The sequence below is a fragment of the Acinonyx jubatus genome, chromosome B2 (genome assembly GCF_027475565.1).
Source record: "Acinonyx jubatus isolate Ajub_Pintada_27869175 chromosome B2, VMU_Ajub_asm_v1.0, whole genome shotgun sequence".
NCBI classification, from domain to species: Eukaryota; Metazoa; Chordata; class Mammalia; order Carnivora; family Felidae; genus Acinonyx; species Acinonyx jubatus.
Window position 1 is genome coordinate 37803456 of NC_069385.1, and position 26520 is coordinate 37829975.

The following is a 26520-nucleotide window of genomic DNA, read 5'->3' on the forward strand; positions in this document are numbered from 1 at the left end:
AGCCTTATCAGATATACGATTTGCAAATATTTTTTCCCATTCTGTAGGTTGTCACTTCACTTTCTTGATGGTGTCCCTTGAGGCATAAATGTTTTTATTTTAATGATATCCGATTCATCTACTTATTATTATTATTATTATTATTATTATTATTATTATTATTGGTTGTGCTTTGGTAGTTAAAAGCCCAAAATTTGGAGTTAGACAAGTGTATTTCTCAATGTCAGGAACTTCACTTATTAGCTCTGTGAATTTGGGCATTTTACTTAACTTCCATAAGCCCCAATGTAATCCCCATCAAAATCCTGCCTAGTTTGTTGGGAAATAATCTGTCAGTGTAAGAGACAGTATCTATGGTTAATATGTGTGCTTAATGCTTCATGTTTTTGCTATTTTAAATGAGAAGCAATTTTTTTCTTTTTTCATTGTTACATTGTAGAACACTTTGTTGATCTACATTTGGCACTAATAGAAGAATGTAGAGGTCATACTGATAGAACAAGATAGAAGGAGGAAAGAGGATAAGGAGATAAATGAAGCAAAGGCCCTCAAATATAAATACTGTCGTCCTTTTTTTTTTTTACCCTATAAAGTACTGGACAATATATTTTTAGGTTAATTTATGGCAATCTCCTTAAGCATGGCAAACTGGAGATGATTATATAGTTGTAGAGGAAGCGGGAAGTTTATTATATGACAGACTAGAATATTTTGTTTAGTTAGGGACAAGGAGGACTAGTAAAGACCTTATTAGTCACTTTTATGATATCTCTGACTATTGACTGCCTTCATATATTAAACAAAAGATAATAACCAGTGTGTTTCATTTCCACTGAGGAAAAAAGCGGCAACAAGAATAGTATATTTCAAGAAAAAAAATTATTTTACATATTAAAAATAAATATTGATTATAAAATGATTAGAAATTAGAATAAATAATATAAAAGTTTTAAAATATTCTCTAATGAGGACTAAGATACCACAGTATGTAGAATCAGCTGCCTTTGTGGGTGGCTTAGGTACAGTGATAAGGCTGTGGCACCTTTTTCCATTGCTAAGGTTCCCCAACTCATTCACATTATAGTCAATGAAACTTCCGATAGTGGTTATATCTTTGAAGTGCAATAGTAACCCCAATTCAGTGACCAGAGCTGTTATCGCTAAATAAAAACAAAAGCAATTATACACACAAAAGCCTATATACATGTCATCTTATTTTCCATATTCTGTAATCCATTTACTTATAAAATATTCCTCATTGGAAAGCAGGTAAGAATAATTTTTTCATAATATATTTGTTAGGATCCCAAAAATATTTTTAATATAGAAATTCCTCCTGTGTCTAATGTATTTCGTTACAGTAGCCATGGAAAAACCTCCAAAAAGCGTTAGATTTTGTAGATTCAGCACATTTTAATTTTAGAATAAAAAAGACAGACAAGAACTTAATTTTTATCCATAGAACTTGGAGCTGAACATAGCATTTGGAGTTAAACAGCAGAAAAATCACTTCTCTAGAGTATGACTTCATAGCATTACTGTTTTATCCAGAAGAAGATAAATCATCTGTGTTATCTGATATTAACTGAATAGATGATTATTTTTGCTGCATAATTATACAAAGTAAAAGCACAAGTTTATAGCCACTGAATCTTTGTTGAGCTATTAGCCATTTTAGTGTATATGACTATTTAAGATGGCCATTATTGGGCAAAGCCATAATCTGTCTTCATTGCATAATAATCAGAAGAATTAATTAAGTTAAAATTTCAAACATAAAATATTTGACCTGAAACATTTAGGTGATTGATGAATGACATTTTTTTTCTCTTTAGATGAATTATCAGAATGTTCTTATATGTTTCTCATCTCATTAGCATTAATTTCATTTCTGATTGGCTTTCAGCATTCTTTTAAAAAAATGATGACACCTTTCATTTACAGTTACTTTTTTCCAGTAAAACTATAGCATACTCAGGACCTGTGGATTATAAATAATAGAAATAGAAACTTGTAGAACACTGTCTTCCCTTTCAATCTACATTATCTCCCTGGGAAAGGCAGGCTACCTGTATTTCTCAATCTCCTGCCTCCATGTTGCAGAAGCTAACTGCCAAGCAAATGCAGCTGAAAGGACAAGGACTCCCTTCTACACAACCCCAATTCATAGAGTGGAGATTCCACTCCAGGCATGGCAGACTAATAATAGTTTTCAATAGCTTTCATCCAGATCACTCACTGGGTAAAGGTTCCATGCCAGCAGATGCAAGTCCAAAAAACCAGAAGGTATCACTCTTTTCCAGAAAAGGGCTCTTAAAGCTGGGGTGTTACTATGAAGATCTCCACTCCTACCTCCCCACCTAACTTTCAGTGGTGCAGAAATTTTGCCTAGAGAGATAGGCAATCCACAAGAACAGAGAATTCTAAAGATCTGACCAAAGAACTAATTTTATTTGAAACATAGTATAAGGAAGTTCAAGCTTAATGGCACTCTCAAAAAGAATGGTGATTCTGGTGATAAGCAATTAAACAGAAGCTGAAAACTTCATGAAAACAAGACAAACTATGATCCAGATACTTTTCTCACACTGACATATCATATTCAAACTGTCAAAAATGAAAAAAACAGAGTATTTTTGAAAATGTCAACAGAGAAGCAATAGATCATATACAAGGGATCTTCAATGAAATTATCAACCTATGTCTCATTAAAAACCTTAGATGAGCAGGCAATGGGTTGATATATTCAAAGAGTTGAAAGAAAATCAACTCAGAATAAAATCTGTCCTTACAAATAAGGGAGAAATTAAGATATCCTCAGATAAACAAAAGTTGAGGGAGTTTGCTACCACTACACTTGCCCCACAGAAAAGGTTAAAGAACATGAAGATTAAAATGAAAGGAAAGTAATCAATTACTCAGAGCTATATAAAGAAATAAAATTTTTCAGTTAGGATAAATACATGCCTAATTATAAAAGCTAATATTATTGTAATTTATTTTGTAACTCTACTTTTAATTTTCTACATGAGTTAAAAGGTAAATTCACTAAAAAAATATGAATCTATGTTTTAGGGCCTACAGATATAACCTGTGGCATCAGTAATAAAAAGGGAAAACATGGAGCTATATAGAAACAGAGTATTTATATGCCCTTGAAGTTAAGTTGGTATAAATTCAAATTACAGTGTTATAACTAGGATGTTACATGTAATCTTCACGATAATGACAAAGAAAATATTTGTAGAATATACACAAAATGAAATAAAGGACTAGAAATATTTCAGCACCCAAAAAATGAAGTAAACACAAAATAAGTCAGTAATAGAGGAAATGACAGACCAAAAAAAAGCAATATGGCATATAGAACACAAATCGTAAAATGGCAGAAGTCCCTTCTTAGAACTGAGACCGCTATACTAATATCAGACAAATTAGACTTTTAAAAAAAGTTAAATAACAAAAAGAACATTATATACTAGCCTTTTAATAAAAGTTTTAATACAACAAGATATAACATAACTAATTAACATAACTCAAAATACACAAAGCAAAATTAACAGAATCAAAGGCAGAAATACTTCTAGAATAATAGTTGAATACCTTAATACTCCACTTTCAATAATGAATAGATCAACCAGACAGAAAATAAGTAAGGGAATAGAGAGTTTGAAAAACACAATAAGCCACATAGACCAAACATACATATAGAGAACACCCCATCCACCTACCACAAAATACACATACTTCTCAAGTGTACATGTGTATATTCTCCTGGAAAGACTATATATTAGGCAAAAACAAAAACAAAAACAAAAACCAAGTTTCAATAGATTTTAAAAGGTAAATATTATACAAAGTATTTTCTCTGCCCAAAAAAAGGATAAAGTTAGAAATAATAACAGAAGAAAAACTGAAAAAGTCACAAAAATTAAGGAATACACACTTAAACAACTGGTCAAAGAAGAAATCACAAGGGAATCAGAAAATACTTAGAGATGAATAAAAACAAAAATACAATATACTAAAACTTATGAGATATAGTAAAAGCAGTACCAGAGTAAAATTCCTAGCTGTAAATGCCTATGTTATAAAATAAGAAAGAAAGATGTCAAATTAGAAACCTAACTTTGCAACTTAAGGAACTAGGGAGGAAAAAAAAAAAGAGAGAGAGCAAACTGAGCCCAAAGATACCACAAGAAAGGAAATAAAGAATAGAAAAACTATAAAGAAAAATAATTAAAATAAAAAATTTGGTTCTTAAAAAAGATTAACAAAACTGACAAACCTTTAACTAGATAGACTAAAAGAAGAAGAGTCAAATTACAAAAATCAGAAATAAAATTCAGGACATTGTTATGAATTCTATAAACATAAAAATGTTTATAAGAGAGTACTATGAATAACTGAAACAAACAAAAAAAAAAAACACCTGGGTAACCCAGATGAAATGAAATTCCTACACACACAAAACATGCCAAGACTAAATCACAAAAAGTTAGAAAACCTAAATGGACCTATAACTAGTAAGAGGGTCAAATAAGTAATCAAAGTTTTCCAAAAAATCCAATCCCTGGACCTGATGGCTTCACTGGTGAGTTCTACCTAACATTTAAAGAAGTACTAACACCAATAATCCTCAAACTTTTTCAAAATATTAAAGAAGACAGAATACTTCCTAACTCATTCTATGAGATCAACATCACCCTGATACCAAAACCAGACAAAGACACCACAAGAAAACTGCAGATCAGTACCCCAAAAATCCTCAACATCATATTAGAAAACCAAATTCAGCAATATTAAAAGTATTATGCACTAGGGGCACCTGGGTGGCTCAGTTGGGTAACCATCCCACTCTTGATTTTGGCTCAGGTCACGATCTCATCGTTTGTAGGATCAAGCCCTGCATCGGGCTCTGCGCTCACAGTGCGAATGACAGAAAGAAAGAAAAAAAAAAGGGATGATCTTAATTGATGATGAAAAAGTATGTGATACAATTCAACAACTTTTCATGATAAAACATTCAACAAACTAGGAATAGAAGGGAAATACCTTAACATAATAAAAGCCATAAATGAACATTATACTCAGTGGTGAAAGATCAGAAATAAGACAAGGATGGAAAAAAAAGACAAGATGCCTGCACCTGCTTTTGCTACTTCTTTTCAACATAGTACTAGATGTTCTAGCCAAAGAAATTAGGCAAGAAATAGAATTAAAAGGCATACAAATTGAAAAAGAAAAAATAAAATTATCTTTACAGATATGATCTTATATCTAAAAAATCCTAAAGATGCCACCTCAAACCTGTTAGAACTAATAAATGAATTCAGAAAAATAGCAGGATACAAAGTCACATACAAAAATCAGTTACAATTCTATACGCTATCAATGAATAATCTGAAAAAGAAATTACAAAAACAATCATATTTATAATTGTATCAAAAAGAATACAATTGAACTTGACAAAGGAGGTGAAAAACTTGTGCACTGAAAACTGCAAAGCATTACTGAAGGAAATTAAAGAAAACATAAATAAATGGAAACACACCCCATGTTCATGGATTAAAATATTTAACGTTGTTACGATGTCAATACTACCCAAAGCAATCCACAGATTCAGTGCAATCCCTATCAAAATCCCAATGATGTTTTTTGCAGGAATAGAAAAACCCATCCTTAAATTCATATAGAATCTCAAGTGGCCCCAAGTAGCCAAAATGATATTGAAAAAGAACAAAGCTGGAAAACTCACACTAATTCAAAACTTAACACAAAACTGCAGTAAATAAAACAGTGTGGTACTAGCCTAAAGATAGACATATAGATTAATAAAACAGAATACAGCCCAGGAATAAACTCATATATGGTCAAATGATTTTCTTTTATGTTTAGTATTTTCACTAGTATTTTTCTTCTTTCAATTCCAGTCTAGTTAACGTACAGTGTTATATTAGTTTCAATTTTACACTATAGAGATTTAACAATTTTGTACATTATTCAGTGCTTATTATGATAAGTATACTCTTAATCCCCTTCACCTATTTCACCATCCCTCCACCCACCTCCTGTCTGGTAATCAGTTTGTTCTCTATAGTTAAGAATCTGTTCTTTGGTGTATCTTACTAACTTACTTAGTGTTATACCCTCTAGATCCATCCATGTTGTTGCAAACGGCAAGATTTCATTCTCTTTTATAGGCTGAGTAATATTCCATTATTATATATATATATATATATATATATATATATATATATATATATTTAATGGAATATATATATATTCAGATAATCACTTCATCTTCCTTATCAGTTCATCTATCAATAAATCTTTGGGCTGCTTCCAAAATTTGGCTATTGTAAATAATGCTGCAATAAACATACGGGTTCATATAACTTTTAGAATTAGTGTTTTCATATTCGTAAATACACAGTAGTGGAATTACTGGATCATATGGTAACTTTATTTTTTAATTTTTTGAGGAATCTCCATGCTGTTTTTCCATAGTGGCTGCATCAGTTTTCATTCCCACCAACAACACACAAGTGTTCTTTTTGCTCCATATCCTCATCAACACTTATTTTTTGTGTTTTTGATTTTAGCCATTCTGACAGATGTGAGACGATATCTCATTGTGTTTTTTTTTTTTCATTTCCCTGATGATTAGTGATGTTGAACATCTTTTTACATATCTGTTAGTCATCTGCCTGTCTTCTTTGGACAAATGACTGTTCGTGTTTTCTGCCCATTTTTAATTGGATTATTTGGATTTATTTATTTAATTTATTTTTTGGGTTGTGTTCTTTATATATTTTGGATGCTAACCTTTTATTGGTTATGTTATTTCCAAATAACTTCTCCCATATAGTTGGTTGTCTTTTAGTTTTGTTGTTTCCTTTGCTATGCAGAAGCTTTTTATTTTGATGTAGTCCCAATAGCTTATTTTTGCTTTTGTTTCCCTTGCCTCAGGAGACATCTAGAAACATGTTTCCATGGCCAATGACAGAGATATTACTTCCTGTGCTTTCATCTAGGATTTTTATGGTTTTAGGTCTCACACTTAGGTCTTTAATCCATTTCAAGTTCATTTTTGTGTACATTGTAAGAAAGTGGCCCAGTTTCATTCTTTTGCATGTACCTGTCTAGTTTTCCCAACACTACTTGTTGAAGAGACTGTCTTTTTCTATTGCATATTCTTGCCTCCTTTGTCACAGATTGACCATATTATTGTGGGTTCATTTCTGGGTTCTCTATTCTGTTCCATCGATCTATGTATTCATTTTTGGACCAGTACCATACTATTTTGATACTATACTTTGCAGTATATCTTGCATTTGGAATTGTGATACCTCCAGTTTTGTTCTTTCTCAAGATTTCTTTGGCTATTAGGTGTCTTTTGTGATTCCATACAGATTTTAGGATTATTTGTTCTAGTTCTGTGAAAAAAGGTGTTGGCATTTTGATAGGGATTGCATTAAATCTGTAGCTAGCTTTGGTTAGTACAAACATCTTAACAATATTTATTCTCCCAATCCAGGAACATGGAATATATTTCCATTTGTGTCATCTTCAATTTCTTTCATCAGTGTTTTATAGTTTTCAGATTATAGAGCTTTCACTTCTATGGTTAAGTTTATTCCCAGGCATTTTATTCTTTTTTGGTACAATTATAAATGGGACTGTTTTCTTACTTTTGCTTTCTGCTACGTCTTGATTTATAGAAATGCAATGGATTTCTGTATATTGATTTTGTATCCTGCAATGTGATTGAATTCATTTATAAATTCTAGTGGTTTTTTGAGGTCGTCTTCAGGGTTTTCTGTATATAGTATCATGTCACCTACAAATAGTGAAAATTTTACTTCTTCAATACTTATTTAGATAGTTTTTTATCTCTTTTTGTCTGAATGCTATGAATTGGATTTTCAGTACTGTTTATGTTGAGTAAAAATGATGAGAGTGGACATCCTTGTCTTGCTCCTGATTTTACGAGAAAAGTTCTCAGTTTCTCATAATTGAGTATGATGTTAGCTGTGGGTTTTTCATTTATGGTCTTTATTATGTTGAGATATGCTCCCTCTAAATCTAGTTTGTTGAGGGTTATTATCATAAGTGATGTTACACTTTGTCAAATGCTTTTTCTGCATCTATTGAGGTGATCATATGGCTTTTATCATTGTCTTGATGTGAATGTATCATGTTAATTGATTTGTGAATCTTGAACCACACTTGCATCCCATGAATAAATTCCACTTGATCCTGGTGAATGATTTTTTAAAAATATTTTTGGATTCAATTTGTTAATATTTTCTTGAGAACTTTAGCATCTACCTTTATCAGAGAGATTGGCCTGTAGTTATTTTTTTGTTTTGTCTTTATCTGGTTTTGGTATTATGGTAATGCTGGTCTCATAAAATGAATTTGGAAGCATTCCTTCCTCTTCTATTTTTTGAATAGTTTGAGAAGAATAGGTATTAACTCTTCTTAAACTGTTTGGTAAAATTCACCTGTGAAGTCGTCAGGTCCTGGACTTTTGTTGTTTAGAGTTTTTTTGGTTATGGATTCAATTTTATTGCTGGTAAGTGATCTGTTCATAATTTCAATTTCTTCCCATTGCAGTTTTGAGAGATTATATATTTCTAGCAATTTATCCATTTCTTCTAGGTTGTCCAATTTGTTGAAATATAGTTTTTCATAACATTCTTTTATAATCCTTTGTTATCTCTGTGGTATCAGTTTTTATTTATCTTTTCATTTTAGATTTTCAGTTCTCCTTCTCTCTCTCCCCAACCCTCTCTTTTGATGAGTTTGTCTAAAGGTCTATCAAATTTGTTGATCTTTACAAAAAGACAGCTTCTGAGGTGCCTGGGTTGCTGAGTTGGTTAAGTGTCTGACTCTTCGTTTCAGCTCAGGTCATGATCTCATGGTTTGTGATTTTGAGCCCCATGTTAGGTTCTGCACTGATAGTGCAGAGCCTGCTTGGGATTCTCTCTCTCCCCGCCCTCTCTGCTCCTCCTGCTGTCTCTCTCTCTCTCAAAATAAGTAAATGAACTTAAAAAAAAAAAAAAAACTCCTGATTTCATTGATCTGTTCTATTGTGGGGTTTTTACTGTTGTTGTTTAGTTTCTATTTCATTTCTTTCTGTTCTAATTGTTATTATTTCCTTCCTTAACTGGTTTTGGGTTTTGTTTTTTTTCTTTTTCTAGCTCCTGTAGGTGTAAGGTTAGGTTGTTTATTTGAGATTTTTCTTGCTTCTTGAGGCAGGACTGTAAACTTCCTTTAGTGTAAACTTGCCTCTTAGAACAGTTTTTATTGCATACCTAAGATTTTGGACTATTGTGTTTTCATTTTCATTTGTCTCCATGTATTTTTTTTTCATTTCTTCTTTGATTTCTTTGTTGACCCATTCACTCATTGTTTAGTAGCATGTTATTTAACCTCCATGTATTTGTGTTTTTTCCAGATTTTTTTCTTTTGGTTGATTTCTAGTTTATAGCACTGTGGTTGGAAAAGATGCATGGTATGACTTCAATCTTTTTAAATTCATTCATATTTGTTTTGTGGCATAACATATGATCTATTCTGGAGAATGTTCCATGTGCACTTGAAAAGAATGTATATTTTGCTGTTTTAGGATGGAATGTTCTGAATATATCTGCTAGATCCATCTGGTCCAATGTGTCATTCAAAGCCACTGTTTCCTTGTTGATTTTCTATTTGGATGATCTATCTATTGATGTAAGTGGAGAGTTAAAGTCCCCTACTATTATTGTATTACTATTAATTACTTCTTTAATGTTTGTTATTAGCTGCTTTACATATTTGGGTGCTTTCATGTTGGGTTCATAAATATTTATAATTGTTGCATTATCTCGTTGGTTTATTCTTCTTTGTCTCTTGTTACTCTTTGCTTTACAGTCTATTTTGCCCAATATAAATATTGACCCCCTAGCTTTCTTTCCACTGCCATTTGCATGATAAATTATTTTCCATCCTTTCACTTTCAATCTGCATGTGTCTTTAGGTGTGAAATGAGTTTCTTGTAGGCAACGTACAGATGGGTCTTGCTTTTCTATCTATTCCATCACCTTACGTCTTTTGAATGGAGCAGTTAGTCCATTTACATTCAAAGTCATTATTGATAGGTATATAGTTATTGCCATCTTTTTATTTGTTTTATGGTTGTTTTCATAGTTCTCTTTCTTTTATTGCTCTCTTCTCTCATGGCTTTCTGGCTTTCTTTACTGATATACTTGGGTTTCTTTCTCTTTATTTTTTGATATTTATTACTTGTTTTTGACTTGTGGTTACTATTAGATTTATGTATAACATCTTGTGCATAACCAATCTATACTAAATTGATGGGCATTAAGTTTGAACTGATTCTTTTCTCCTCTTCCCCAACCCCCACGTTTTAGGTTTATGGTGTCATAATTTACATCCTTTTATTTTGTAAATACCTTGACTCATCTTTATAGATATGCTTCATTTTACTGTTTTTGTGCTTCCAACTTTTCTTACTCCTACTTACAGTCTTTCCATTCCATTGAAAGAATCCCTTTTAACATTTCTTGTAGAGCTGGTTTAGTGGTCATGAATTCCTTTACCTTTTGTTTTTCTGGGCAATTCTTTATCTCTCCTTCTATTCTGAAAAATAGCCTTGCTGAATAGAGTATTCCTGGCTGTAGGGTTTTTTTTTCCTTCAGCACTTTGAATACATCATATGACTCCTTTCTGGCATGAAAAATTTCTGCTGAAAAATCAGCTGATAGCCTTATGGGGTTTCCCTTGTATGTAACTGCTTTATTTTCTCTTGATGCTTTAAAAATTCTCTTTCTCACTACATTTTCCCATTTGAATTACTATGTGTCTTGGTGTGGACCCCCTTGTTGGGGGCTCTCTTTGCCTGCTGGATCTGGATTTCTGTTTCATCCCCCAGATTCAGAAAGTTTTTAGGTATTATTTCTTCAAATAAAATTTTTGCCCCCCTTTCTCTTTTTTCCTTTTGGGATCCCTATAATGTAAATGCTATAACTCTTTATGATGTCACTGAGTTTCCTATGTTCGTTACTTATTATTTTTCCTATTGAGCTTGATTGCTTTCCATTACTCTGTCCTCTAGGTCGTTAAGCCATTCTTCTTCCTCTAGTCTACTATTTATTACCTCTAGTGTATATTTATTACACTAGTTATTGAGTTCTTCAAGTCTGATTGGTTCTTTTTCACGTTTTCTCGTTATTAAGGGTCTTACTGAGGTCCTGCACTCTTTTCTCAAGTTAAGTATCTTTATGACCATTGCTTAAAATTCTCCATGAGGCATAGTATTTATCTTTCTTTTATTTAGCTCTCTTCTATGAGTTTGTCCTGTTCTTTCATTTGGGACATACTCCTCTGTCTCATTTTGTGTAATTTTCTGTGTCTGTTACTATGTTTCCACATTTCTTTCTTAGGAAAGTCAGGTCTCTTGCTCTCGAAAGTAGTGGCTCTATGAACAAGAGATCCTGTGCTACCCTGAAGTGCAATGTCCCCTGTTCACCAGAAACTGGCACTGCAAGAGTGTCTCCTATGTGTCACCCTACTGTTGTGGCTGAAGCACATATGTCTTTAGTCCAGCTGTGTGCAATGATTCTCTTTGCCTCTTTTGTCCCTGTGTTGTTAATGGGCCAGTCCGGGGTCACTTTGGGCTTGAGGTGAGATCAGGCATTTGCCAGAGATGCAGTAGCACTGAACTACATGGCACTTTCTCTGTGTTGTCTCCTCAGAAGTTTTCACTGGTGGGTGGGGCTGCAGTCAGAACAGATGACTGCCCCCAGCTCACTGCTGGGGCCACAGTTGGTCTGGTGTGTGTGGTTATTTTCCCTTCTTCCTGGGGCAGGGGTCACTTCGGAGTGGTGCTGGCTCTTGTTAGGGTGCTGGCACACTGCCAGGCTTGTGGGACTTTGGATGAGCTCTAGCCAGGAGAGTATTAGAAGGAGCAGGTCTGTAGGGGAATGTGGAAGTAGGATGTGCATTGCTAGCAAGGTCAGAGCTGATCCTCTGTGTGAGGGAGCCTCTAGCTGCCTGGTAAAACTGTAGAGGTGGCTGGGTTGGAGGGGGTGGATCTGCAGAAGCACATGGGGGCAGAGCATGTTGTTAGCAAGCTAGGTGGAGAGTGTTCAAGTCATGCTGGGTCTCACAGGTGTCTGTGTATGTAGGTGGGAGGTGGCAGAGGGAAATGTCTCCTGCCAGCTCTTTTGTTCTTGAAGAAGTCTCCCAAGACTTTCTGCCCCTCCAGCACAAGCTCTGAGGTTAGTAAATAAATCTCCTTCCTATATACTCCAGGTGTTATCCAAATTGCTGACTCTATGCTGTATCCTAGCAGGGTTGTTGTTGTGCCATCTCTTTGTGCCTCAGTGCCTGGTGTGGGGGTCTGGTCCTCTCCCTTCTCCAACACCTTTCACGTACCTCCCTCTCATGGACTACCCCGTGGGTTCATTTGGCTCCCGACTGCAACTCTGCCCTTCCTATCCTCTTCAGTGTGGACTTTTCTCTACATCTACCTGTGAAGAATATGCTCTGCCAGTCTTCAGGTAATTTTCTGCATTATTTAACTGATGTGGGTGTTAACTAGTTGTATGCATGGGACAGGGGAGCTTGGGATCCTCCTACTCTGTTATCTTCTCTTGGTCAAATGATTTTTTACAGTGGTGCAAAAAGCATTCATTAGATAAAGGACAGTCTTTTCAACAAATGGTGTTTAGAAAACTGGATATCTACAGATAAAAGAATGAAGTTGAACCCTTAGCTAACACTATATACAAAAATTATTTTAAAATGATCAAGAACCTAAATGTAAGACCTAAACTATAAAACTCTTAGAAGAAAACATAGGGTATGGAGTTTTAGTTTTACAAGATGAAATTGTTATGAAGATGGATGGTGGTGATGGTTGTAGAACATTATGAATGTATTTAATACCACTGAACTCTCCACTTAAAAAGTGTTAAGATGGCAAGTTTTGTGTTATGTGTAGTTTGTAAAGACAAATTGAAAAAAATAATAAGTCCTTAATTTTTTTTTTAAAGAACAACTAGCTACATTGTAGATAATGGATCATAAGAAGGCAAGAACAGATATGGGAAACCAATTTTTATTTACTAGTGGGGTGTTACAGCACTCAAAAGGCTAAGCCATGAAGATGACTGTCCTATACACACAGAACTGTAATATATAGTTTTCATTGCCCTGACAATGTAAACTAGTTTGAATATGTTGGATATGGCTGGGTTTCAGAGAGCAAAAAGAAATGTACTCTCCTCTCAGTGGACTTAACTGGAGAAGGCAGTGGTAGACTAGAGAATCCCTATAGGTGGTTTTGGAAAATCTGTGCCTGGTTTCCTAAATGAAGCCCAAGGAGGTAGAAACCTCATGGAAAAGTCTCCCATTAAAAAAAGGGGGTGGGGGAGGGGGCAGAAACTATGGTTTCAGTAACATTTTAAAACACAACCAGCCCCACCTGCAAGTGTGGATAGCAATTGTTTCCCATATGGTCCCACATCATAATATCATGGCGCAGTAGAGATACCTGGAAATTATCCCGTGTTGGAAGGGAGATGGAGTCAGTCTTTGTGTTGGAAGGGATATGGAGTCAGTCTTGGCATCCATCAGTTAGGGAGTGATAGGTAAAATGTAGCAAATGTACATACAAAGAAACAGATCCTATAACAAGCAGAAACAAAGATGGATCTTAAAACGAGAGGGCTTAGAGAAAAATTAGGAAACACAGATCTACAATCTTACCATTCATATTCTACTCATCCTCTTCCTCCATAATTATCTACAGAAACTCTTTGAATGCTTGCTCTTTCATCTATTCATTCAAAAAATACTTAAGTCCCTACTGTGTACAGCCCTTGGGCTAATGTGCAGACTATTAAATGTTGAACAAGACATATTTTATTCCCGCAAGAAGCTTAAAATCTAGTAGGAGAGACAGAAAAGTATATAGACAATCACAATTAAATTGAGTAATTATTAGCATTTATTCATTCTTCTTCTTATCCTTTTCATCATCTCTCCAGGTGATATGTCAACTTAGTAACTGATACAAAGAAAAGACACACTTGGGAGGAACCATATTAGTGCCTAAGAACCCAGATGACTATAATGGCCTCTAAGTATGTCAACCAAGTGAGCAATGTCTTATACATTATCTCTTAGACAGCTGAAACTCATTAAATTTCTTGGGCAGTCCCATGAAATACGTCCTCCACCCAAACATGAACAACAGTAGGTCCTGACCTTAGTCAGAAAGCAGACAACCAAATGTCCTGTGTGCTATCCATCTGTGGTATTCACTAGGACAACAAGAACCACTTCAAAAAAACAATATGTGGCATTTGATAAAATAGAAGGTGCTGGAGGGAGAGGCGATCAGTTCGGTGAAATTAGATCCAGCTGTAAGCCACTCAGGCCAGGGCTATCTGTAAATCGGTTTTTTTTCCCTGCCCTGTACATTATAGCAATCTACTACAGATCACAAGAGCACAGGCAAAAGCCATATGTTTGGCATCATGTGAACAGCATCTGGTATTTTTTAAGATACAACTAAAAACGTTGAAAATACAATAAAACAACTGTCATTCACTTAATGCTTATGCTTATATCTTAGCTCACGGATAGTTTTATGACAAATAAACAGTTGTATGAAGTCTCAGTTTAGTCACCTTCCTTTATACATTTCTTTCCTGGGTGAATTACATTTTTGTCTCTTCTTTTGGCTTGGTCCAAGTGTAATTTGTATATGTGCATGTGTGCTACTGTAGATGGTGAAACATTGCTGTATAAGCAGAATGAAACTGTCTTTTAAGGTGGATTCGGCCAAGTAGTCTACGAAGTCATAAATATTATTTACACTCAATTCTGTTTACTAAAAGCCTGTAGGGGTCTGGCTAACATGTTTCATAATGTCTAGAATTCAGGCTTACATTGGAGTAGTAAGGGAAAAACACATGTGGTTGGCACTTGGGAAAGTGGACACGGGAAGTTTTGCTGGTCCTACTGAATTATATATGAACTATCATTCCAGATCAAATCTACTCATCTAGGCATTTCAACAAGTATACCTACTAAAAACTGATAGCCCCCAAAGCAGTTAATGTAAACCTCAAGAGTAGTTGGAAATCTCTTAATTATTGGTTTGGGAAGACTCTTAACCCCTTGCTAAAACAAATTAATGAAACTGACTAATTCACATCATCTTTGCAGTTGTCCATACAATAGTGCTGTTAGTCTTAAAATTCTCAGATAGAGACATGTTAACTTTTTAGATGCTGATTTAGAGAAGGATAAGTATACTAATCGTCTTTGAAAGCACTTAATATATTATTTTATATGGTGAAAATAGAAAAGTTGTAATAGGTTCTTCAGTGAGAAAACCAAGGTATAAATAAATAAATTAAATAAATAAATAGCTAGCAACTCTCCTATGTAGAATTTTCATATATTTTCCAAAATCAAGGCTACACTGAATATAAAACACCAAATTTGTATTTATTTGATTCCTCCAACTAGTTTTGCATACTTCAGAGTTCACTTTTTTTCACTGTGATTTACTTGGGAGAGTAGCCAGGATGTGGCCTGGTCTGGGATACATTGATTTCATATCTAAAAAAAGATGGGTACAGTTCACCAGGAGCTAGTACAAAAAAAAAAAAAAAAACACAAAGAAAGAAAGAAATTAGTTAGAATAGGTTCTCAATGGAAAGTAGAAAGAATTTATTTGTAAAGAAGAAAAAAATCAGAAAATCATTTTCTTAGTTTGTCTACTTCATAAGTAAAATTAAGGATAGTCTGGACTTAATCTTTCACTGGATACTAAATTCAGTTTATTTCTAAATAAATCACTTAGTCATTTGAAAAGATATAAATTATCTGTAGCAAATTATAAATAATTATTTTAAAAATAATGATTATAGTTAATATTACTAAATAGACTAAATTCCAAAAGGCCTATTCCATTCAAGTGGAGAATGTCATTTTTAATCTTGTTGGTTCCCACTTTTGTGCTCCATTTTATTTATACATAGCCATAATACTTACCGAGATGAAGTATAATTATTTCTAGACTATGAATTCTTTCAGTATCAAGGCCATGTTTTATTCATGTTTGTACTCCTAGTATCTACCTGGAAGAAGCCAAGGGTGGGGGAGGAAGGGGGGTATTGAAAGAATAAATTATTTTAAAACAAAAGGAAAAGCCAATTTGGAGACTTTTCTCTATGTAAACTATCCAATTGATTTAAAAATATAAATACTAGCCTGATTAAAAAAGTCTTGCCTATCTGGGAAGCATAAGCCCATTAAAACATCAGAAGCACAGTGTACAGGAATGTGTATACACTGACACAGTATACAGTATATAGTAATGGATCCAAAAAAACAGTGGAAATTGACTAAAGGAATTGATGACCATTATGTTCTGACCATTATGTTCTATACGGTCATATAGTACAAGGCCTATGCTGCTTTAACTCAAACATCCTCTGCTAGTCTGAGGAGAGGATGAGGCATTGCAATAGATTGATAACACTGACATCATTAACTTCAAGGGGATTTTCTCCTTCCATTGATATATACTGGATATTTATTTTATAGCTGGGAAAGAGTGAAACAACCTGATGGAAACAGATACCACAAGTAAGAAGGAAAATCTTTGTTTCTTATCCAGCCACACAAACTGAATTTGAGTGAGCTCTTATTATTAAAGGGTGTAAGACCAATCAAAAATAATTGAACTTAATGCAAATCATGTGTGTAGTAAAAAAAAAAAATCAAATTGTATAGAATGGTTTAAAATTATAAATTACTCCTTCTAATATTGAATCTCACTCGCAAGGTACAATCACTTTTATATTACTAAAACCCTGTATTTCGAAGAAATGCATTTATAAGGATTTTAGGAATTATCAATTGAATTTTGGTTATATGAAAGTTTAGCTTATTTACAAAACTATCTCTTCTCTTCATTCCCAGTATGGGAAGTGTGTGGGATGGCCACTGGGGAGCTAAGAAGGTCGGGGTGGGAAGGTGCCATGAGTGGAGTATGAAGGAGATGGCAGCAAATGCAACATTTTGAGGTGATGCCAAATTAGAAACTTGGCCAACTGCCCAAAGATATCAATACAAAGGGCAAATCAGAGGAAAAGATCTTGGAGCAAAATCAACAGAATGGAGGCAGTCAAGAGAAAAGAGATGCAATGGTGGGGAAGGGCAGAGAAGGATGCAGTTTTTGCACCCACTATATCTCCCTGGCAACTCTTAAAGAGCTCGTGCCACACAAGAAGCCTGCAGAGATGGTCTCCTGAATGGTGGCCATCAGAACTGGCATTTAGAAAGCCAGCTAAAAAAACTAAAGTAAGCCCTTAAAAGATATTTGTTTAAATCATTTCAATTTTGCAATAATCTGTAAAAAGTAAAATGTTGAAACATTGTGAAGTCTATACCAATTAATAAGCCATCCCAATGAAACTTAACATTTGAAAGCCCAGGGGCATGAATGCAAATGGAGGCAAACATACTAAATTCTGTATATTCACAAGTTACAAATCAAGGCAACTTTTAAATAAAATATATTCTATCTTCCTACTTTGACAAATATAACTTTGTAACAGAAAGATAAACGGATAAAGTTATGATTTTTTATATATGATTGAAATTCAGCAAAATAACAGAATTAAATTTAATAAGTATTATGTTGTGTCAGTGATCTGTAAATGTACTAATAAAACTGTATATTTCATAAACTATTTTTTTAAATCATTTTTTACCGTCATTTCAGCAAAATGCTACATTACTCTATTTGAGACTTTTAGTCTGTATTATTTTGAAAGTAATCACTTAAGAATTAAAAATAAGGTGCACCTGGGTCACTCAGTTATTTAAGCATCTGACTTCCACTCAGGGAGTTCGAGCCCTGCATTGGGCCTTGCATCTACAGCACAGAGCCTGCTTCAGATCCTCTGTCTTCCTCTTTTTCTGCCTCTCTCTCTCAAAACAAAACAAATATATTTTTTTAAATAAAATAAATTTTTAAATTTTTAAAAAGAATTAAAAATAAAATGCAATCATAAATGTGTACAAAATATGAATATTTTTAATAAAAATGTTAATCAAGGTAATTTAAAAAATAAAAATATTAAAATTATCATCCATGCACATTTTCAAAAAATATTCTTCTAAAGTATTCAACATCTACTGAATGTGAAGGGCAAGGTGCAAATTATATTTCATATGAAAATATTAAATATATTTAAATTATGCTGAAATTTTACTTTGGGAAATTATAATTAAATGCATTAAATATTTTAATAAAAATGAAACTATTAGCGATTCTAACACTCAGCATTAATCTAATTATATCTGACATCATGCTTTAGGGATATTACATGTATACCTACATGTATAGAAATTTAAGTGAAATATGAATTGTTAAATATTACATACTTCTGTTGCCTCATGCAAATGTTGTAAAATACCATGCTAATTTGTGAGTACCCCAGAATCAAACTGAAACACAAAAACAGCTAAAAGAAAATATATATGTATATATATAATTTTACAACTGGTAAATATATATATGTTTTGACAGCTAAAACAGCTAAAAGAAAAAAAATATATATATAATTTTACAACTGGTAAATATATATATGTTTTGTACTACTGGCTAACAAGAATTGATTTCATTCATGCCTTCTAAGAAAAGATTTAAGAAGTTAATTTATCTAATTACCTAAATGCTTTTTCCACTTGTATATGAGATAGAGGTATTAGCTAATGCTACTGTGATAATCATAATGCAATATATAAGTTCATCACTTATGGTATACACTGTATACCTTATAAATATTATATGTCAGTTATAGCTCAATAAAGCTGGAGAAAAAAACCTTTCCCACACAAATGAAGCCATATCCATCTCCAAAGAATAGAAGTACAATCCACAAACTCACCACATTTAGATTCAGTCACCTTTTGTTTCAGGAACACAGGGGATGGGGGGGAGTGGAAAAGCTCCTCCCTGTGGCCTGAAAGATAGTCTGGACAGTGGATGTTCTGGATGTTCAAAGTTCGTAAGGTTTCAGGTGCAGGATATTTAAGCTCTATCAGAGCTGGACACTGAATCATGAGTAACAGTGGTGCTCACATGTACTTTAATAAATTGTACCTGTGTGTTTGGGATATCTAGTCATCAACCAGATCTCTAAGGAAGTGTGAGACCCCTAAGGGTGGTGCTGCCAGCAACAGAAGTGACTTAAATGATACTAAAAAGTCCTAAGAGAACATATAGAGAATTAATATCTAGATCTACTAACAGTGACTCTTAAAGGTTTCGATGTTATTGTTATCATTATGTCAGAACAAACTAAAAAAACAAAAGTAAGTTTAGGAAATTAATAAATCCAACAAACCCTATACTTCAAATTCATGATACAGGCATCATGTCTGTGGAGGCCACTACTATATATATACCTGTATACAAAGTGCACCATACTTGGTGCATAACAGGAGCTTAATAAATATTTATTAACAAAATATTTTGTACCTAGTATGCATTATGTGATCAGGTAGATTTAAGACAGTGGGTGCCCACTGCTCATGTCCTCAAGGGGACACCTGAGACCAGATTCACATGCCAGAGTAGAATTTGCCAACTTTTTCATCAGTTCTTTCCATGACCTTTGTGACAGCCCAATCTAAAGCAACCTGCTGCCATGACCAACATTAGAGACAACAGCAGGGCCATTGCTCATCACCAAGATCATAAGTATGTTTCAGCATTAAATAAGTACCAGATCTGAGGTCTCATTACTTTTGAATTCAATACACAATTTGAGGACAGCCAGTGAATCTGGAGGATGTGTTTCAGTACTAGAACAGCCTTATTCCAGCTTCAGCTTAAACTTTGGCTCCTTCTCTGCCTCTATTCCCAAGCTTAAATCAACTGCCAGTCTCTGTTCCAAACTGGAGTTGTGCCATAGCCTTTCCCCTGATGATGAGTCATTTCACCAGTTACTTTAGGGGTTGGTGGCATAACCCATGAACTCAATCTAAAGGGTGGGTCATTTGGAATGGGTAATAAAACTAGGTTTAGTTCATCAGCTGCCAAGCTTTGACTAAAATATTTAAATACATCCATCCAAACTTTGGACAATTTATAGGGACTTTATAAAAAGAAAGTGAAATTTTTTTTAAGTTACAGTAAAATGAAACACATTTTTGAAAAATGTCTACTTTTATAACTGTCAAAGATGATAGTCTTCACAGAATTATACTTTAATTCTTTTGATTTTTCTTTCTCCAGAATAATCACACTTAAACAGATTCCCAGCCTAGGTAATTACATGAATATGTCGACTCAATGACAGCATGGAGTTTTTACCAATTATGAGTAAATAACGTATTTATACAACTGGAAGTGATTTACAACAAATTTGACTTATCAAGCAATACTGAGTTTAACGCTGATAAATATTACTAAAATGTTGGATGGAATTCAGACCACATTGGTTGGAATAAACCAGTGTAGGTTTCAGAGGAAGCAGAGCAGCATAATAAAAATCAAGAGCATTAAATTCACCTAAAAGGCCAACCTGACGGCACTCGGGGCCAGTCTCTTTCTTTTACTTCCAAAGCATGTATTATGTGGATCTCAGTCTCAAGTATTAGCAAAATCCCCTCTAGTGTTCTTCCAATAAACTTACTCATTTTCCATGAAGGACCACACTGTAAGAGAAAGGTAAGGTCTCCACCTCATAGTTTAAGATTTAATCTTAGGAGCACCTGGGTGGCTCAGTTGGTTAAGCGTCTGACTTTGGCTCAGGTCATGATCTTGCAGTCTGTGAGTCCGAGCCCCGCATCAGGCTCTGTGCTGGCAGCTCAGAACCTGGAACCTGCTTCAGATTGTGTCTCCCTCTCTCTCTGCCCCTCCCCTGCTCACACTCTCTCTCAAAAATAAATAAATATTTTTTTTAAAAAAAGATTTAATCTTAAAGTTTTCCAACAAAAAAAACTGTTTCCTGGAATTGTGGGAACCTGCACTGTGAGTTTCATGCATTTGGGGCTCCTCGGAGACAGAGGCTTTTACTTGTATAATCCATGTTCCGCACAGAGAGGAGTTGGTACAAAACTGGTGCTCTTGAGCTTGAGTGGATTTGTTACTATAACAGATTCATTTTCAGCATTAATTTTATTTTTTTATATCAGTAAGAGTTAACATGGGATGTGCAACCAGCATAAAAAGCCAAACACTTAAGTGCTAATTATTTTTCAAAGAAAAAATTTTTTTCATTGAGATACAACAAAATAATGTAAGATGTTTCTTCTGCACTTAATATAAAACCAACTTCTTTAAGTTTCTGTATACAATGTGTGTCCATTTATAATGTTAGTAGCTAACCTCTCCTGTTGTTTATTTATTCAGACTTATACAGATTCCCTTTTCCTCTGAGGAGTGTAATTATGAGAATCAGGAATAATATTTTCAAATTGTCACATAAATATTTCTGACATTCCACACTCTATGGATTTTGTACACACACAACTCTGACCTTCTTCTGGACTTTAGGATCATACTTCCAAGGTAAAATTAATTACTATTCCCTGTTTTATGCACCCAATGTGCATTGTGCAATATATCACGGCAAGGAATCCTTAAACACTATGATAAAATATCTCATCATTATAGCTTTATTTTATTCAAGGATAGTGTTTAAGACCAGTACATTTTTGTTGCTTTGTTTTCATCTATAGCAATTGAAGTAAATTTAATGTTAGAAAGAAACTCAAGGGACATTTTAACTTTAATGGTCCTTGCATGTGGGGTTATAGCTAAGTGTAAAACCACTAAAGTGAAGTTTGTGTACGATGGTTTTATGGCATCATAACAATGACTGTGAACTGTATCCATGCTGGAAAACTCCACAAGTGATCATTCATCTTGTGCTCTTCAGCAGGAAAGTACTAAATGGATACATAAGAGTTGTATCTAGGTATAGAATCACTAGCAACCCGCTGACAAATGCTTACACACCAAGAAATACAAAAGAACCAGAAACAAGCACCTATCATCTATGCATACCTATTCCTACCTTTTTTCCAACAGGTTAACAATTAGATGCATTTTGGGAGAAAAGTTAAATTTCTGTTTTCTTTGAACCAAAAGATGATATAATTTGCAGTGCTCAGACCTAAGGCTGCTGGGTACAGCCAAGACTATAGCTAATTTGGGGTTTCAAAGATGGGAGAGTATCCCTTGGTTTTCATACCACTTCCCCCTTTGAAAGAGTTGTTAAGCAAATGTTTACCTTGTCATCATGTATAACTTGGGCAATATGTTCTGAGTATTATGGGATTGTGTGCTCCCCACTGTGGGTTATTCACAAAATTTCCTGAAGTTATTGTGCAAAGCAAGTTACTGTGAAGGTTCTCCAAGGTTCTGGCTGACTTATGTTTGGAATAAGTCTTTTGTTGTTATTTGCTTTCTGACAGAGGGACTGGAAATTGTCTGGACTTTGGAACTGACTTTGTGATGTTTGGATAGTGCTCTAAAAGTGAGTGGTGTGTTAGCATGTGGTTTACTTATGCAAAACAAATCAAAACTTAAAGTACATTTCTTAAAATTATAAGTGTTTTTGAGAAGAATTCCTAGCAATCCCAATTTTGTGGTACAACAGACTCACTGGCTAAAATATCTGGCAAGGTACTTAACTGTAACCTTCTTCAACCTGAGTTTAGCAATGCTGCAGAAGCTCTTACTAGGTTTGTTTGTCCCTCCCTCCCTATCTCCACATATTACAAAAGAATGGTTTATTAAGAGCCACATCTTAAAACTTAAGTAGACAGTGATACCAATTGCCTACTAACAATGTTTTACCAAGGTTTAAAAAAGGTTTTTAAAAAGCTGCAACTCAAAACTAGTTCAATTCCATAGCAACTAACTGTGGACATTTTCTTTTACAATAGGAGGCTAGGGAGAAGATGAATTGATAAATATGTAAAGCAGTGAACAGTTCATTGGGGATGCACGTTTTCATAAAAGGACACATCCCTTCTCCTTACATTGTATTTCTGTAGCCATCTATATAACGTTAGTTGAAAAATAGCAATATAAATGGGAAACTATTTATTAATAGAAGTCTGGGTCAAAGGCTCTCCTCTCCCCAAGTCACATGTCCCCTCTTTCTGCACAGACCCTGCATCGTTTTTTTTTATCTTAGATTCTCTTCAAATCCTAGAATCTAAAGATAAAATAAAATTTAATTAATTTAATTGATATACTGCTGAGTTCCTTCACCTACAAAAACAGATCACCCTTACCTATGTGTGCACATAGGTTAAACTGTACATTTCGATTAATTAATCTCATGGGGGCTTTGTCAAAATAAGAACCAGTGCATCAAACCACAGCCCCATCCTAGACACACAGAAGTATCAGGGTGCTCCCATCAGCACGAGGCACTCTGTACTCTTCTATCAATCAGTGGCACTTTACTCATCATGTAAAATACTTCCCTACTGCCAATTCCTATGATTAAGTATTATGTGCCTTTAAAGTATTTTAATGAAGCTAAAAACATGATTTGTATGACAGAATTAGCCACAGAAATTTGGACAGTGGACATTCCCAAGAAATGCCCAGTTCCAAGACCTCAACTGCAGTATTTACTCTGGTTCTGCTCTCTTAGTGGGTCTCCAACTTCTGCTATCAACTCTATTACTATTAGTGGGAGATCTGACTGGCTCCTGAGTCACTACCTCTGAACATCAAGAACAGGAATAACAAGAGTGGTCTACTATTATAGCAATAAATACAAACATAGAGATAGTTGGAAACCAAGTCTGGAATATGTTGACCTTGAAAGAACATCATTTTGTTTCAGGAGCAAGGTACAATGCCTAGCACACTTATCTACCAAGGTCCCAAGCATTGATCCAGGATATGAAAGCCACTATTAAGGTATAATTTTTTTCAGCTATATATGCAGGGATAGACAGCTATCAGTTTGTGTGGACCAGAAAACCTTCTCTCTTCTGCACCGTTTCTATTTCCATTCATTCATTCACTGATTCACTCACTCATTCCCAGCATCATGCCAGACTCTTAAGCACAACCAAATCAAAACTAAGTTAACATTGCAGATACTTCCAGTTTCAAGACATGCATGTTTATTGATAGCTTCTGATGAGCCACAACAGTTTGAGACTTTTCCAGTGCCAGTCAAGGATACAATGAGACCTAATTCTATAGGCTCCTGTATAAGATATACCTGATCAGAATATTTTAAATTTCCTAGGCTGGGTAAATTAGAAAAAACTGGCCCCTTCATGTGCCTCCTCAAGGGAGTGAAGGATAATCTATCAATGAATGGGAATAAGAAGGCCCTTTATAAAGCCTATAAATAGAAAAACGAAGAGTGAGAGAAAAAAGGGAAAAATCAGAAAGCAGTGGGATGGAAAAAAACAAGAGATCGGAGAGGTAAATGGGCTAGAAACAAGAGAAGTAAAGTAGAAAAGAAAAGAGGGCTTGAGGCAAAAGAAGTGAAGAGCTATGAGGTCCAAGATAGGCACTCGCCAACTGTTGCACTGAAATGAGAAGAAAGGAGGAATATGTGGGACAGCAAGGATGGGATTGACAAAAGAGTGAGGGGCAGAGAGCATCTAATTTCTCAGCAATTACACCAGTAGTACCTAATCCAGATTGCCCTCATCATTGTGGACTATTGTAATAACTTCCAGGTATCTTGTTGACCCATGTTCCCGTTAGTTTCTCCTCTACCCAGAATCAGAAAGATCCCTATAAAAGGTAAATTGTGATCACATCACTTCCCTGCTCAGATCAATCCAATGTACCCTCTCTTCCCACTCAGAAAGAATAAATTTCAAAAAAAAAAAAAAAATCAGAATCCTCGCTATAGCTTCAGAGGGCACACATTATGTGAACTAACTCACATCTCCTTCAGCATGCTGTAAGGCTTTCTTTCTGTTCCTTGTATACATTAGGTTTATTTCTTCTTTGGGGCCTTTGTGCTTTGTGTTGGAACTCTCTCTTACCAGCTCAGCTCAAGACTGACTCCTTTTCATACTATAGGTCACAGTTCAAAAGTCACTTTCGCTGGGTCTAACTCATAGATAAAACTCAATGAATGTCTGCTAAATGAATGAATGAGGATAATGAAAACTTCAGCATAACATTAATAATCAAAGAATCTGGGGAGCAAAAAAAGGACTTGGTCAGTGGAAATGCCTGTTTCTCCAGATGATATTAGGAATATCTTGTAGAAGACATTTATATTCATCTAGAGCACAGAAATAGTGCCAATGCATGGAATAAACAGGAATATAAGTTCCAGATTAATAACTTCCTAAAAATTAGTTTATACATCATTTGTAATGAGCTATTCACATAGCAGCTAATCTATAAAGGTGTTAAAGAAATAGATGAATTATATATTATATACATGGAGTTGACTTTGTTATTTAAATTTCCAAGTGGGGTCAGTTATAATGATTTGACTTATTAAGAATTTACAGTAGACTCTTATCTCACAGCATACATATCCTAAGGTTGAGACTTATTTGTTCTCAGGACATTTGTACTGTTCACTCTCTGAGCTATCAGTTTTCACCTAGTGCTGACGAATATAAGCTGAGTTGCTATGAAGATGCAAACTGGATTATCCAGGAAGCAAAACTCCCAAGCCATGTCCACACCTGTCTTTTCTTACTTGACCTATATTCAAGTAGCTTGCTTTACTACTCTGACATTGCCCAGCTACCTGAATAGAATCTCAGATATGATGGAAACCAAAAGAAAATTCTTCCAAATAAATTTCACCGTCTTATATCTAAGCCCATTACTGGTTCAGTTTTAAAGAGTCTGCTGTTAGTAAATGATATGCTCCCTATTTAGAATTGCATCAGCCTTTTAAAAACATCTACTTCCTATGCATTTTTACTAGTTCTTTCTACAGTAATTGAAATAGTATTGATCCAGGATATGAAAGCCACTATTGATGGCTTTATGATGACCATTATTTTGGATCATATTTTTTATTAAACTCTTATTAATCTAATGACTTTGTTTTCTCACCTGTGTACTTTTGCATATGCTATTCTTCCTATGGAGAATCCCATAATCCACCCCACTGTCCCCCACCCTACTATCTTCTACTGTTTCCTCTGTGCTCAGCCTTTTTGACTCAGGAAGAAGTTTTAGCTAATCTTTGAAAATTTCCTCAGTCACCTAAATCAGAGAGTCATCTATCCTTTAGATCCCACAGCAATTAAGGCCAAGACCACTAATCAGCAAGTGAGGTAGCTAATCTCCAAAGATGACCTCTAAAAATGCCTCCACTACCTACCTGCTGTTCCTCAGGTGGAGGTGGAATTTATTCTCCCCACTTCATCCTACTATCACAGGCTGGTCCTAAAACTGCCTAGATCAGGGGCGCCTGGGTGGCTCAGTCGGTTAAGCCGCCG

General features: G+C 34.6%; 2 long non-coding RNA genes across 2 annotated transcripts in view; one reads left to right on the plus strand and one right to left on the minus strand.

Annotated features, from left to right (window-relative positions):
• The window catches only part of LOC113598692 (uncharacterized), a 30586-nt gene that overhangs the window by 3522 nt on the left and 544 nt on the right, over positions 1-26520 (plus strand). The window contains exons 2-3 of the long non-coding RNA XR_003419361.2: positions 21464-21622; positions 23005-23103. This is a non-coding gene — a long non-coding RNA (uncharacterized LOC113598692). The remainder of the gene's footprint in view (positions 1-21463; positions 21623-23004; positions 23104-26520) is intronic.
• On the minus strand, positions 9038-26473 carry LOC113598475 (uncharacterized). The gene is made up of 3 exons (XR_008298347.1): positions 17905-26473; positions 16084-16169; positions 9038-15679 (listed from the first exon to the last, which is right to left on the minus strand). It is a non-coding gene; the product is annotated as an uncharacterized LOC113598475 (long non-coding RNA).